Here is an 11,887-nt window from a genome sequence, read left to right as displayed (position 1 = left end):
GGAGAGGTATAAGGAAAAGGTGTGTGGATTGGGGCCTGAAAATGCCAAATTTGGAGCTGGAGAGCAATGGGAGATGTAGAATGAAACGGTGTGTGGATCTGGGTCTAGAAATGCAGAATTTGGGGTTGGAGATGGAAAAGGAGAGATGCAAGGAAAAGTTCTTACGTGACAGCAGTGGGACGCACGTGGGCCAGCCGTCCACCATCTTGCACTGGCTTCCAGCTTCACAGTGGACGTCCTTACACGAAAGGGACTTGATGCACTTGGGCCACCCGTCCACCATCTTGCACTGCGTCCCCTCCCGGCACCGGTAGTTTTTGCACGAGGGCAATGGGATGCATTTGGGCCCGGTGGCCAAGACAACGCATGTGCTCCCTGATGCGCATTGCATCTCAAGGCAGAGCTTGGCGTCTGGTCGAGCAGCCCCTGGGAAATAAAACCAGGGCATCAGTGAGCGACAGCCCAACCCCGCATCAGACAGCAGAGAATCCACTGCTGGGTGGGGCAGCTTCTTCTCCTGTGAGGAAGAATTTCCCCAACATTTTTGCTCTCCTCCCACTCAAACCCGCTCTTTCATTTTTTGGTCCATGATTTAAGGCTGGGGATTCTCCAGAGGCTTGCATAGGGGTTGAGCAAGCCCTGCTGCGCATTCCAAAGGGAATCTGAGGCCAGACATGCTGAATTTGTGGTGTGAGAGGCAGAGGGAGATGTGCAAGGAAAAGGCGTATGGATTTAGGGCTGGAAATGCCAAAAGTGGGGATGGAGGGGCAAAGGGAGAGGTGGGATGAGAAGGTGTGGGGGTCTGGGGCTGGTAAGAGCAGATTTGGGGTTGGAGATGGAGAAAGAGAGGTAGAATGAAAGGGTGTGTGGATTTGGGGTTCAAAATGCCACATCTGAGGTTGGGGATGGAAAAGGAGAGGTATAAGGAAAAGGTGTGTGGATTGGGGCCTGAAAATGCCAAATTTGGAGCTGGAGAGACAAAGGAGAGATGTAGAATGAAACGGTGTGTGGATCTGGGTCTAGAAATGCAGAATTTGGGGTTGGAGATGGAAAAGGAGAGATGCAAGGAAAAGTTCTTACGTGACAGCAGTGGGACGCACGTGGGCCAGCCGTCCACCATCTTGCACTGGCTTCCAGCTTCACAGTGGACGTCCTTACACGAAAGGGACTTGATGCACTTGGGCCACCCGTCCACCATCTTGCACTGCGTCCCCTCCCGGCACCGGTAGTTTTTGCACGAGGGCAATGGGATGCATTTGGGCCCGGTGGCCAAGACAACGCATGTGCTCCCTGATGCGCATTGCATCTCAAGGCAGAGCTTGGCGTCTGGTCGAGCAGCCCCTGGGAAATAAAACCAGGGCATCAGTGAGCGACAGCCCAACCCCGCATCAGACAGCAGAGAATCCACTGCTGGGTGGGGCAGCTTCTTCTCCTGTGAGGCAGAATTTCCCCAACATTTTTGCTCTCCTCCCACTCAAACCCGCTCTTTCATTTTTTGGTCCATGATTTAAGGCTGGGGATTCTCCAGAGGCTTGCATAGGGGTTGAGCAAGCCCTGCTGCGCATTCCAAAGGGAATCTGAGGCCAGACATGCTGAATTTGGGGTTTGAGAGGCAGCGGGAGATGTGCAAGGAAAAGGCGTATGGATTTAGGGCTGGAAATGCCAAAAGTGGGGATGGAGGGGCAAAGGGAGAGGTGGGATGAGAAGGTGTGGGGGTCTGGGGCTGGTAAGAGCAGATTTGGGGTTGGAGATGGAGAAAGAGAGGTAGAATGAAAGGGTGTGTGGATTTGGGGTTCAAAATGCCACATCTGAGGTTGGGGATGGAAAAGGAGAGGTATAAGGAAAAGGTGTGTGGATTGGGGCCTGAAAATGCCAAATTTGGAGCTGGAGAGACAAAGGAGAGATAGAGTGAAAGGGTGGGTGTATTTGGGGCTGAATATGCCAAAATTGGTGTTGGAGAGGAAAAGGGATAGGTAGAATGAAAGGGTGTGTGGATCTGGGTCTAGAAATGCAGAATTTGGGGTTGGAGATGGAAAAGGAGAGATGCAAGGAAAAGTCGCATGGATCCGGGCCTGAATATGCCAAAATTGGTGCTGTAGGGAGACCGGGAGACCTGCACAAAAAGGATGGGTGTATCTGGGGACAAAAATGCCAGATTTAGGCTTGGAGAAAAAAAGGTAGAGTTAAAATGAAGGAGTGGGTAGATTTGGGGCTAGTAACAACGAATTTGGGGTTGGAGATGGAAAGGGAGAGGTGGAATGAAAGAGTGTGTGGATTAGGGGCTAGAAATGCAAAATGTTGGCTTGGAGAGGAAAATGGAGAGCTGCAAGGAAAGCGTGGGTGGATTTGGGTGTGAAAATGCCAAATTTGGGGCTTGAGAGGTGCAAGGTGTGACTTTCGGGCTCGAAATGCTGAATTTGGGGTCGGAAATGGAAAAGGACAGGTGTATGGAAAAGGTGCATCCATTTGGGGTTAAAATGCCAAATCTGGTGTTAGAGCTGGAAAGGGAGCAAGGAAAAGGTGCATGGATTTGGGGCTGAAAATGCCAAACTCGGGGTTGGAGATGGAAAGTGAGAGGTGGAATGAAAGGGTGTGTGGATTTGGCGCTAGAAATGCCGAATTTGGGCTTGGAAATGGAAAGAGAGACCTGCAAGGAAAGCGTGGGTGGATTTGTGTCTGAAAATACCAGATTTGGGGCTGGAGGGGAAAAGGGAGAGATGAGACAGGCAAGGGAAGGAGGAGCTGGGTGGAATTTGGGTGGAGAAATGGGGATTTTGGCCAACAGGACTCACCGCACTGCCACAGCAAGCACGTCAAGAGCAGCAGCCACCACAGAGACCGCATCTGCCCCACACGTGGGAGAAAGAGATCCTCAGTTAGGGGGCAGGGAGGGGACCCTGGCATCTGGGACCCACTCTGCCCCACAGTGAGGCAGGGGACCCAGGCATCTGGGGCCCACCCTGCCCCATAGATCCCACCGGGGACTCAGGTATTCAGAGCCCATCCTGCCCAATAGATCCCACAGGGCACTCGGGCATCCAGGACCCACCCTGCCCCACAGATCCCCCAGAAGACCCAGATATCCGGGGCCCACCCTGCCCCATAGATCCTACAGGGAACCCAGGTATCCAGGACCCACCCCATAGCAAGGGACTCACCATCTCAGCGCTGCCTCTCCTCTGAGGACTTTGGGGTTTTTGTAGAGGACAGGGGGAGGTGGCATCCACCAGTGGTGTTCTGGCTCCGCCCCTGCTGTTCCACCCCATTGTTCCACGTGAAAGGGATGGAACCCGAGGTGGGGGAGGGGAGGGCAGAGATAAGATGTGGGACTGGATCCATCTGGGGCCGGGTTGGCACCAGCAGGGCAGCGATGGTGGGGTGGACAGGGATCCCCTGGTGATGGTGTCTCCGTCCATCCATCCACCCAATGGCATGTCATCTGTCCGTCCGTCCTGGATCCCTCCAACCGTCCAACCATCTATCCAACAATCAAACCAGCTGTTCATCAATCCAACCACGCACCCATCCAACCATCCGTCCAACCGTCATCTATCCAACCATCTGTCCAACCATGCAATGATCCCACCAAGCATCCACCCCACCATCCCTCCAACGATCCCTCCATCCCTCCAGCCATCCATCCAACCATCCACTCAACCATCCAACTATCCCTCCATCCATCCAATCATCCATCCAATGATTCCTCCATCCCTCCAACAATCCCACCAAACATCCATCCATCCCTCCATCCCTCCATCCATCCTTCCCTTCCTCCCTCCCTCCCTCCATCCCACACTCTGATCTTTCACCCCTCTTCCCCCTCTCTGCTCCCCCACCCCTCAGGGCTCTGTTTGGTGACACCTTGGTCCCTCTACTCAGCAACACCTCAAATGTCCCCAAGGACGCCCCCTCACCCAACATGGGCCCAGGTGTCCAGGGACACCCTCCCCATTCCTCTCCCCTTGCCCCCCTTTTAGGGGACCCAGGCGTCCAGGGACACCCTCCCCCCGCCCCCGCTCCTTTCAGGGGACCCAGGCATCCAGGGACTGCCTCCCCATCCACCCCCCCTCCCCATTTTATGGGACCCAGGTGTCCAGGGACTCTCAATTCCTTACCCCTTTTAGGGAACCCAGGGGTTTGGGGACACCCTCCCCATCCTTCCTCCCTCCCCATTTTAAGGGACCCAGGCGTCTGGGGACCCACGACCCCCTCTCCCTTTATGGGACGCAGGGGACTCTGGACCCCCTCCTCATCCCTTCCCCGTCCCGCCTACCAACCCGCTTTTAGAGGACCTAGGGGTCTGAGGACTCACTCCCCATCGTCCCCCTTCCCACTTTCAGGGGACACAGGGGACTGGGACCCCCTCCCCATGCCTTCCCCCACCCCTTATAGGGGACTTAGGGGACTCACAGATCTGGGGACCCTCTCCCCATCTCTCCTCCCTCAATTTAGGGGACCCAGGGACAGGTTTGGGGGAGGTCCCTGGGGTGGTTTATGGCATGCCAGGGGGGATTTGGGGTTTTAAGGGGAACTGAAGGGGTCCCAGGGAGGTTTGGGAGTCCCTAGGGTAGTTTAGGGCATCCTGGGGTGTTCTGGGAGGTCCCCTGGAGGGGTTTGGGGATTTTAGAGGGGGCTGAAGGATCTTTATGGAGGTTTGTGGGGGGGGTCCTGGGGTGGTTTTGGTGTTCCCAGGGGAGGATTTTGGCATCTCTGGGCGTCATTTTAGTGGTGCCAAGGGTTCCCCTAGAGTGGTTTTAGGGCTTCAGGGAGGCTGAGGAGGTCCAGGGAGATTTGGAAGGGGGGGTCCTTGGGGACTTGAAGGGTCCTTTGGCTGGTTTCGGAGGTCTCTGGGGAATTTAGGATGGTCCCAGGGCTGGTTTTGGAGGGGTACTTGAGGGGGTTGAAGGGTCCCTGGGGAGTTTAGGATGATTTGGGGGTTGCCAGGGATGTTTAGGGGGTCTCTGGGGTGGTTTTGGGGGTCCCAAGGGGGATTTGGGGGTTCCTGGAAGGATTTGGGGCTTTCAGGGTGACTGGATGCATGTTGGTGGGCGGCATAGGAGAGTCTCCACAGTGTCTGGGGGGTCCTTGGGGACATCAGGGGGTCCCTGGGGTGGTTTTGGGTTTCCCTGGGGGGGGGGGGGGGGGGCGGCGGATAGGGGTTCTCTGGGGTCATCTAGGGGTCCCAGGAGGAATCTGGGGGTTCCTCGGAGGGGTTCTGGGGTTCCAGGGTGACTGAGGACATTCGAGGGCGGTAAGGGGACTGGGGTTGCTGATAGGTCTCTGGGGAGTTTAGGGGGGTCCCAGGGGTGGTTTGGGGAGTCTTAGCGAGGATTTGAGGGGTGACCTGGAGGGGTCTGGGGGTTTCAGGAGGACAGAGGGGGTACCAGGGAGGTTTGGAGGCCTCTCTGGGTGGCTTAGGCAGGTACTGGTGTGATTTGGGGTGCCTAGGAGGGGTTTGGGACGTTCAGGGGGCCAGGGGGTGAGTTGAGGGGAGTGGGAGAGTGCCCAGGATGTTTGGGGGGTCCTTGGGTGGACTGGAGGTCGCAGGGAAGGTTTAGGGGATCCCATGGTGGGATTTGGTGGTCGCCTGGAGGGATTTGGGGGTTTTAAAGTGGTTGAGGTTTTCCCTGGGAAGTTCAGGGGTTTCTGGGTAGGTTAGGGGGGTCCTGGGGTGTTTTGGGGGGGCTGAGGGAGTTCCCAGGAGTTCTGGGACTCCCTGGAAGTTTACAGGGATACTGGGGTGTTTTGGGGTGCCTGGGGTTTTTTGAGGCGTTGTTTTTTGCAATGCAAAAGACGATGCAAAAGGCAGTGCAAGAGGAGCCTGCTAAAATATGATGCAAAGGGGGTGCTATAAGGGGGTGCATGAGCACAGTGCCAAAAAAGGGGATGCAAGCACAATGTGCAAAAATGCAGTGCAAAAAGCGATGCAAAAGGCGGTGCAGGAAGGAGATGTAGAAGGCAATGCAAGAAGCAGGTGCAAGAGGATGGTGCAAAAATGCAATGGAAAAAGCGTTGCAAAAGGCGGTGCAAGAGGAGCGTGCAATAATGCGGTGCAAAATGCGATGCAAAAAGAGCATGCAAGGAGATGCAAAATGCAATGCAAAAGCTCCTCGCGGATTTCTGGGAAATCCGCGGCCTTCCGCTGCCAAAGGCCGATTGCTCCCGCCGTCCTCCCACGCCTTCGCTTCCTGCTCACCTCTTGATTTATTGATTTACTACATTTTATTTTAATATTTTTTTGGCAAGGGGGAACGGCTGAGATGCGACTGCCCCGGGGCAGGAGGTGGGGGGAGACACCTGATATTTTTTTCTCCCCTCCTGGCAAGTTTGCAGTACTCTTTGCTTTGGGTTGCAATTTCCCTTGACATGGATTCCAATGTCACTCACCGTGGCTTGTAATGCCCCTCGCATTTTCAGTTGTTTTACACTACTGTCAATAACCGTGTCTTACTATCAGGATAAGAATTCGTTACTGTGCAAGACAAACAAATCAGGGCCAGAGACAAAATTATTTGCTTTAGGAGCCTGTTTCGACATCTCTCCTCAGTCTAGAAGCCCACACTGTTTCCTGGTTATTTGGAACATTATTCTCACTGGTAACAGCTGGACAACAACACCGTGGTTGGTCATTTATGATCTCACACTTGCTCCCTTTGCGACACTGGACATCGCTGCAAGCGGGTGTCACAATGGAGGTCTTGACTTGGATGCACTGTGGCCAACCATTAATGATCTGGCAGGGGGTTCCCAGCTGGCACTGGATGTCTCTGCAGGAGGGAGGGCTTGATAGTAGGAAACCTCTCTTTACCAAGAGTCTCTCTCTCACTCCCCCCACCCTCCAAGGGAATAGAGAGAGATAATGTAAGAAAAAAACGCTTTAGGTGTAAGTTAAGGAAAGGGAGAGATTCCTGAAGTTACCCTTATGGGCAAAACAGACTCAACTTGGGGAAAACTATGCATTTGCTACTAAAACCAAAGCAGGATAATGAGAAAGAGAGCAAGTGAACTTCCCCCCACCCCTCCCTCTTCCCAGGCTTAACATTACCTCTACCACCTTCTCCCTCCCGAGCACCAGAGGAGGGAGGAGGAATGGGGGGGTTATGGTCAGTTCATCACCTGTCGCTTTACGCTGCTCCTTCCTCCTCGGGGGAAGAACTCCTCACATTCCTCCCCTGCTCCAGCCTGGGGTCCCTCCCACGGGCTGCAGTCCTTCATGAACTGCTCCGGTGTGGGTCATTTTTCCACGGGGTGCAGTCCCTCCGGAACAGCTGCCCCAGCGCGGACCCTCCACGGGCCACAGCCTCCTTCAGGCATCCGCCTGCCCCGCAGTGGGGTCCTCCTCGGGCTGCAGGGGGATCTCTGCCGGGAGCAGCGTTACTCCTTCCCTGCCGGCTCTCCTGCCAGCAAACCAACCCCGCACGCACCGGAGCCCCGCCCCGGGAAAACAGGGCATCACACAGACACCCTCCAGCCAAGCCTTCATTTAATGCTGCGCAACACAGGGTTAAGCACCCGCACACCCGCTACGCACGCGAACGCCCCCGCCCCCTGCGCCCATGGACCTATCCGCGCCTAGCGCGCGAATCGCTGTGGACCGCCCCTCCTGTGTACGGGCAGCGCCGCTCGCAGCCCTTCCCGCGCACGTGCAGCCCAGCCCCGCTCGTAGCTTTGTTGCTAGGCTGCAAGTTCCGCCTTGCGACACCCACCTCTTTGTTAACGTTACCCCACACTTCCCCTCCTTCTTCACTGACCTTGGCGTCTGCAGCCGTTCCTCTCACAAGAAATTCTTCACAACCGGCTCAGGCAGACGCCTCTCAGGATCTCCTCACATCTCGTCTCCTCTCCACTTCTTGCAGCCCGGCCGCGCCCAGTCGGGCCAAGATGGCTGCCCAGCGGGAGGCCAGAGAGTGAGGGCTGCCAGGCCCACAAGGCTTGTGCCTCTCCCTCTCTGCCCCTGCTTCTGCTGGAGTACTCCCTGTGGCCAGTTTAGGTCAACTGTTCTGACTACACCCCTCCCAGCTCCTTTCACCTGCACGTTAGCGAAACCTGGGAAGCTGGAAAAAGGCCTTGGCCTCTTTAGCAACAACAACTAAAATTAGTGTATTGTCAACATTCTTCACATACCAAGTACAACACTAAATCCAAAATACAGCATCTACTGAGAGGACAAGTTGCTGTATCTCAGTCGAAACCAGGACATTCCCACTCTTCCAGATCCAGCCTTGTCTCTGGCATTCCTTCTCCTCCGCTTGCAGAGGACCCATCTTTGGCAGATGCTGGGCAGATGGATGGCAAGCAGCTGAGGGCTTTAGGTTTTTCTAGATTGGAGAAAAGGAGGCTGAGAGGCGACCTCATTGCTCTCCAAAGCTTCCTGAGGAGGGGAAGTGGAGAGGGAGGTCCTGAGTTCTTCTCCGTGGGATCCAGTGACAAGATGCCTGAAAATGCTTAAAAGCTGTGTCAGAGGAGATTCAGACCTGGGAGTAGGAAACCTCTCTTTACCAAGAGGGTGGTCAGACAGTGGAACAGGCTCCCCAGAGAGGTGGTCAATGCCCCACGCCTGTTCAGCGCCTTAAAAAGAGGCATTTGGACACTGCCCTTCATAATAGGCTTTAACTTTTGGTCAGCCCTGGGGCCATCAGGCAGTTGGACTGGACGATCGTTGTAGGTCCCTTCTGATGGAAACTGTTCCATTCTACCACCTTTCAATACCTCATTGTTTGCCTTTCTCCCATTTTTTTTTTATTTTTCACTGCCATAAACATTATCTGATGACAGAAGATAATGTTTACAAGAACGAACTTCTTTTTCAAAGTAATCTCATTATTCTTTCACTAAATGAGAAAATAGAAATAATTCCTTCCAGCCCCATACAATATTTCGAGGCCATGTGTGTTGTCTTACTGTTGTTGTCTCTTGTCCAATACAGTTTTGCTGGCATAAATACTTTTGACATTTGCTTCTTCACATTCAGAGCAACCAGGCTTTTAAAAAACATATGTTCTCTAGGCTTTTCTTAAGAACAGGAACTAAACACTCTGGGCACACACGTTGGCTATTGCTCTGTACCATGTGGACTTATAGTTTAACGTGTACTTTTAATTCATGGATCAGCCCCGGAGAGTTTACTATTTCACTTTTGTTCTCTAAACTGCCGCTGGTATTTCTAACTCTTTAAAGGGAAGAAGACCCAGAGAAAAGCACGCTCTATTCTGCTGCAATGCCCCTCATTGCATTTTACCATCTTGTCAGTGACTCGTAAGTGACTCTTCTCCTCCTGTGCTGCCACATCGCATGCTAGAAATGCTCCTGCAGCCCCATGATTGGGTGAGGCTTAGTCTGTTCAACCCTCCCTACTTAATTACCTAAATAATTGGGGGTTTCCGGTGCCTCAGCATGGACCAGCCTCAGAGAGAGAGATGTGTATGAAGAGTAGACATCTAATGCCTTGGCTTCGATGTAGGGCATCCTGTACAAAATGGGTACGGACCAAAATCACTAACGCCCAGGAAAATTTTCTTTGTAGAAAGGAAAATTGAGCCAAGATCAAGCTGGAAAATAGTTCTTCGGCATCTCCCGGCCTATCTTCCACTTCGCTAGACTGCTCGGGTTAGTCCCCCTGAGAAGCACAAAGAGGCAAATACAGAGCGATATTGCTGCATATAGAACAATTTCACTGAATACGGAATAGTCTTGCCGAATATACGGTGATTTTGCTCAATATAGAATGACCTTGCTGAACACAGGGCCTTCTTGCAAAATACAGAGTGATTTTGCCAAATGCAGGGCCACTTTGCCAAATATAGGGTGATCGTGCCAGATTTAGGGTGATCTCGCCTAATACACAGTGATCTTGCCTCAGACAGAGCAATCTTGCTTAATATAAGGTGATCTTGCAGAATATAGGTTGCTCTTGTTGCATATATAGTGATTTTGCCAAATAATGAGCAGTCTTGTCCAACATGGAGCCCTTCTGCCCAATATAGAGCCATTTTGCCAAACCCCAAAGCCACCGCCACAGGTGGTGGATCAGAATCAGAAGATTCCTCCAAGGGCCATCCCATCTCCACCTTCTGCTTGCTTGCCCCCACACCACGCCCAGCGCGCCCACGGGCCTGCCCTCGCTCCACTGCCTTCCCCAGCCCCTCTGCCACAGCACTGCCTGTCCTGCACGGCACTTCCACACCAATGCCTAACACTCAAACGTGCCATGACACAACCATTTAACCCCTACTTCCCCTCTGCTGCTGCCTACAAGGATGCCCTGGAGGGAGATCGGACAAGGTTGCAGCAACGGGGTGGTGGAGTGGGGAGGGAACTGCAATTTCTTGGCGATATCCATGACGTGGAAGATGAAGCCAACAGCACCGTAAAGCAGTAGCCGGGCTTGGAAACATTTTGAGCGCAATCCCAAGCACGGGGGCAGGATCGGCCCTGCAAAAACATGGTTGCATTGAGCAAAACTCACCTTTTAGGAAGGGGAAGATGAAATTTTCTGCCTCCCTGCAGGGATGCGATGATGAGGGTGAGGAAGGGCCGTTGGTTCCTCTTCAAAGGGGGGGATCCTGATGGCCATGTGCATTTTGTCTCTTCCAGTCGTGCCTCTAACGGATGGAAGTGGAAGCCCCTGTCTACCCTATGCAGTAAGTGAAACCACACGGAGACGGACGCGAGAGGACACTTTCCTGTTTCTTTGCTGTCAGAAAAATGTATTCGTTCTCTGATCCCGAATTAACACATCAAAGGAAGTAATGCCAAATGTCTGTTACTCGTTTTTGACGTCTCTTACAACTTGAAGAGCCTCCTCTCTGCTTCTTTTAACCATTTCTTTGTGTGTAATACAGGCATATATGAAATAGAAATTATATATATTTATATTTTTCATCCTCTTTTGCACCGAGAACCACATTCTTCTGTGAATGGTCTCATTTTCTGTAGGGGAAGTTGTGGAAGAATACGGAACTACATTGTAAGAATATGGCCCAAAGTTCTCATCTGAAGATAACGTCCTGTGTAGTACACTTGTCAGGGAAGGACACATACCACGTAGCAAATGAACAAATTTAGCACCAAACGATGCCAAGAGAAGATGTTCAACCAATTAACTGGAGTGCCTTTGATAGGGATTTCTTTTTTCCTTTTATTTTTTTGGGGGGAGAGGGTAGCGCAGGGGGAACAGGAACCTCTTGAAACTGAACTCTCCAAAGTCGTTTTACACTACTGTCAATAACCGTGTCTTACTATCAGGATAAGAATTCGTAACTGTGCAAGACAAACAAATCAGGGCCAGAGACAAAATTATTTGCGTTAGGAGCTGGTTTCGGCATCTCTCCTCAGTCTAGAAGCCCACACTGTTTCCTGGTTATTTGGAACATTATTCTCACTGATAACAGCCGGAGAACAACAGCGTGGTTGGTCATTTATGATCTCACACTTGCTCCCTTCGGGACACTGGACGTGACTGCAAGTGGGTGTCATAATGGAGGTATTGATTTGGACGCATTGTGGCCAACCATTAATGATCCGGCAGGTGGTTCCCTCCTGGCACTGGATGTCTCTGCAGGAGGGCGGGCTGTAGACACACCGTGGTCGGTCATTTGTGATCTCACACTTGCTCCCTTTGGGACACTGGACGTCGCTGCAATTGGCTGTCATAATGGAGGTCTTGATTTGGACACATTGTGGCCAACCATCAAAGATCTGGCAGGTGGTTCCCACCTGGCACCGGATGTCTCTGCAGGACGGAGGGCTGTAGACACACCATAGTTTCTCATTTATGATCTCACACTTGCTCCCTTTGGGACACTGGACGTCGCTGCAAGTGGGTGTCATAATGGATGTCTTGTTTTGGACACATCGAGGCCAACCATTAATGATCTGGCAGGTGGTT

At 52.7% G+C, this 11,887-nt stretch overlaps 1 long non-coding RNA gene across 1 annotated transcript; it reads right to left on the bottom strand.

Annotated features, from left to right (window-relative positions):
• Positions 1-2,791: 2,791 nt before the first annotated feature.
• On the bottom strand, positions 2,792-7,292 carry LOC147596353 (uncharacterized). Its single transcript, XR_015261523.1, has 3 exons — positions 7,117-7,292; positions 3,159-3,478; positions 2,792-2,844 (listed from the first exon to the last, which is right to left on the bottom strand). It is a non-coding gene; the product is annotated as an uncharacterized LOC147596353 (long non-coding RNA).
• Between the last annotated feature and the right edge of the window lie 4,595 nt (positions 7,293-11,887).

This window comes from Chlamydotis macqueenii, chromosome Z (genome assembly GCF_036417535.1).
Source record: "Chlamydotis macqueenii isolate bChlMac1 chromosome Z, bChlMac1.mat, whole genome shotgun sequence".
Taxonomy (NCBI): domain Eukaryota; kingdom Metazoa; phylum Chordata; class Aves; order Otidiformes; family Otididae; genus Chlamydotis; species Chlamydotis macqueenii.
This window is presented reverse-complemented; position numbering and strand designations above follow the sequence as displayed.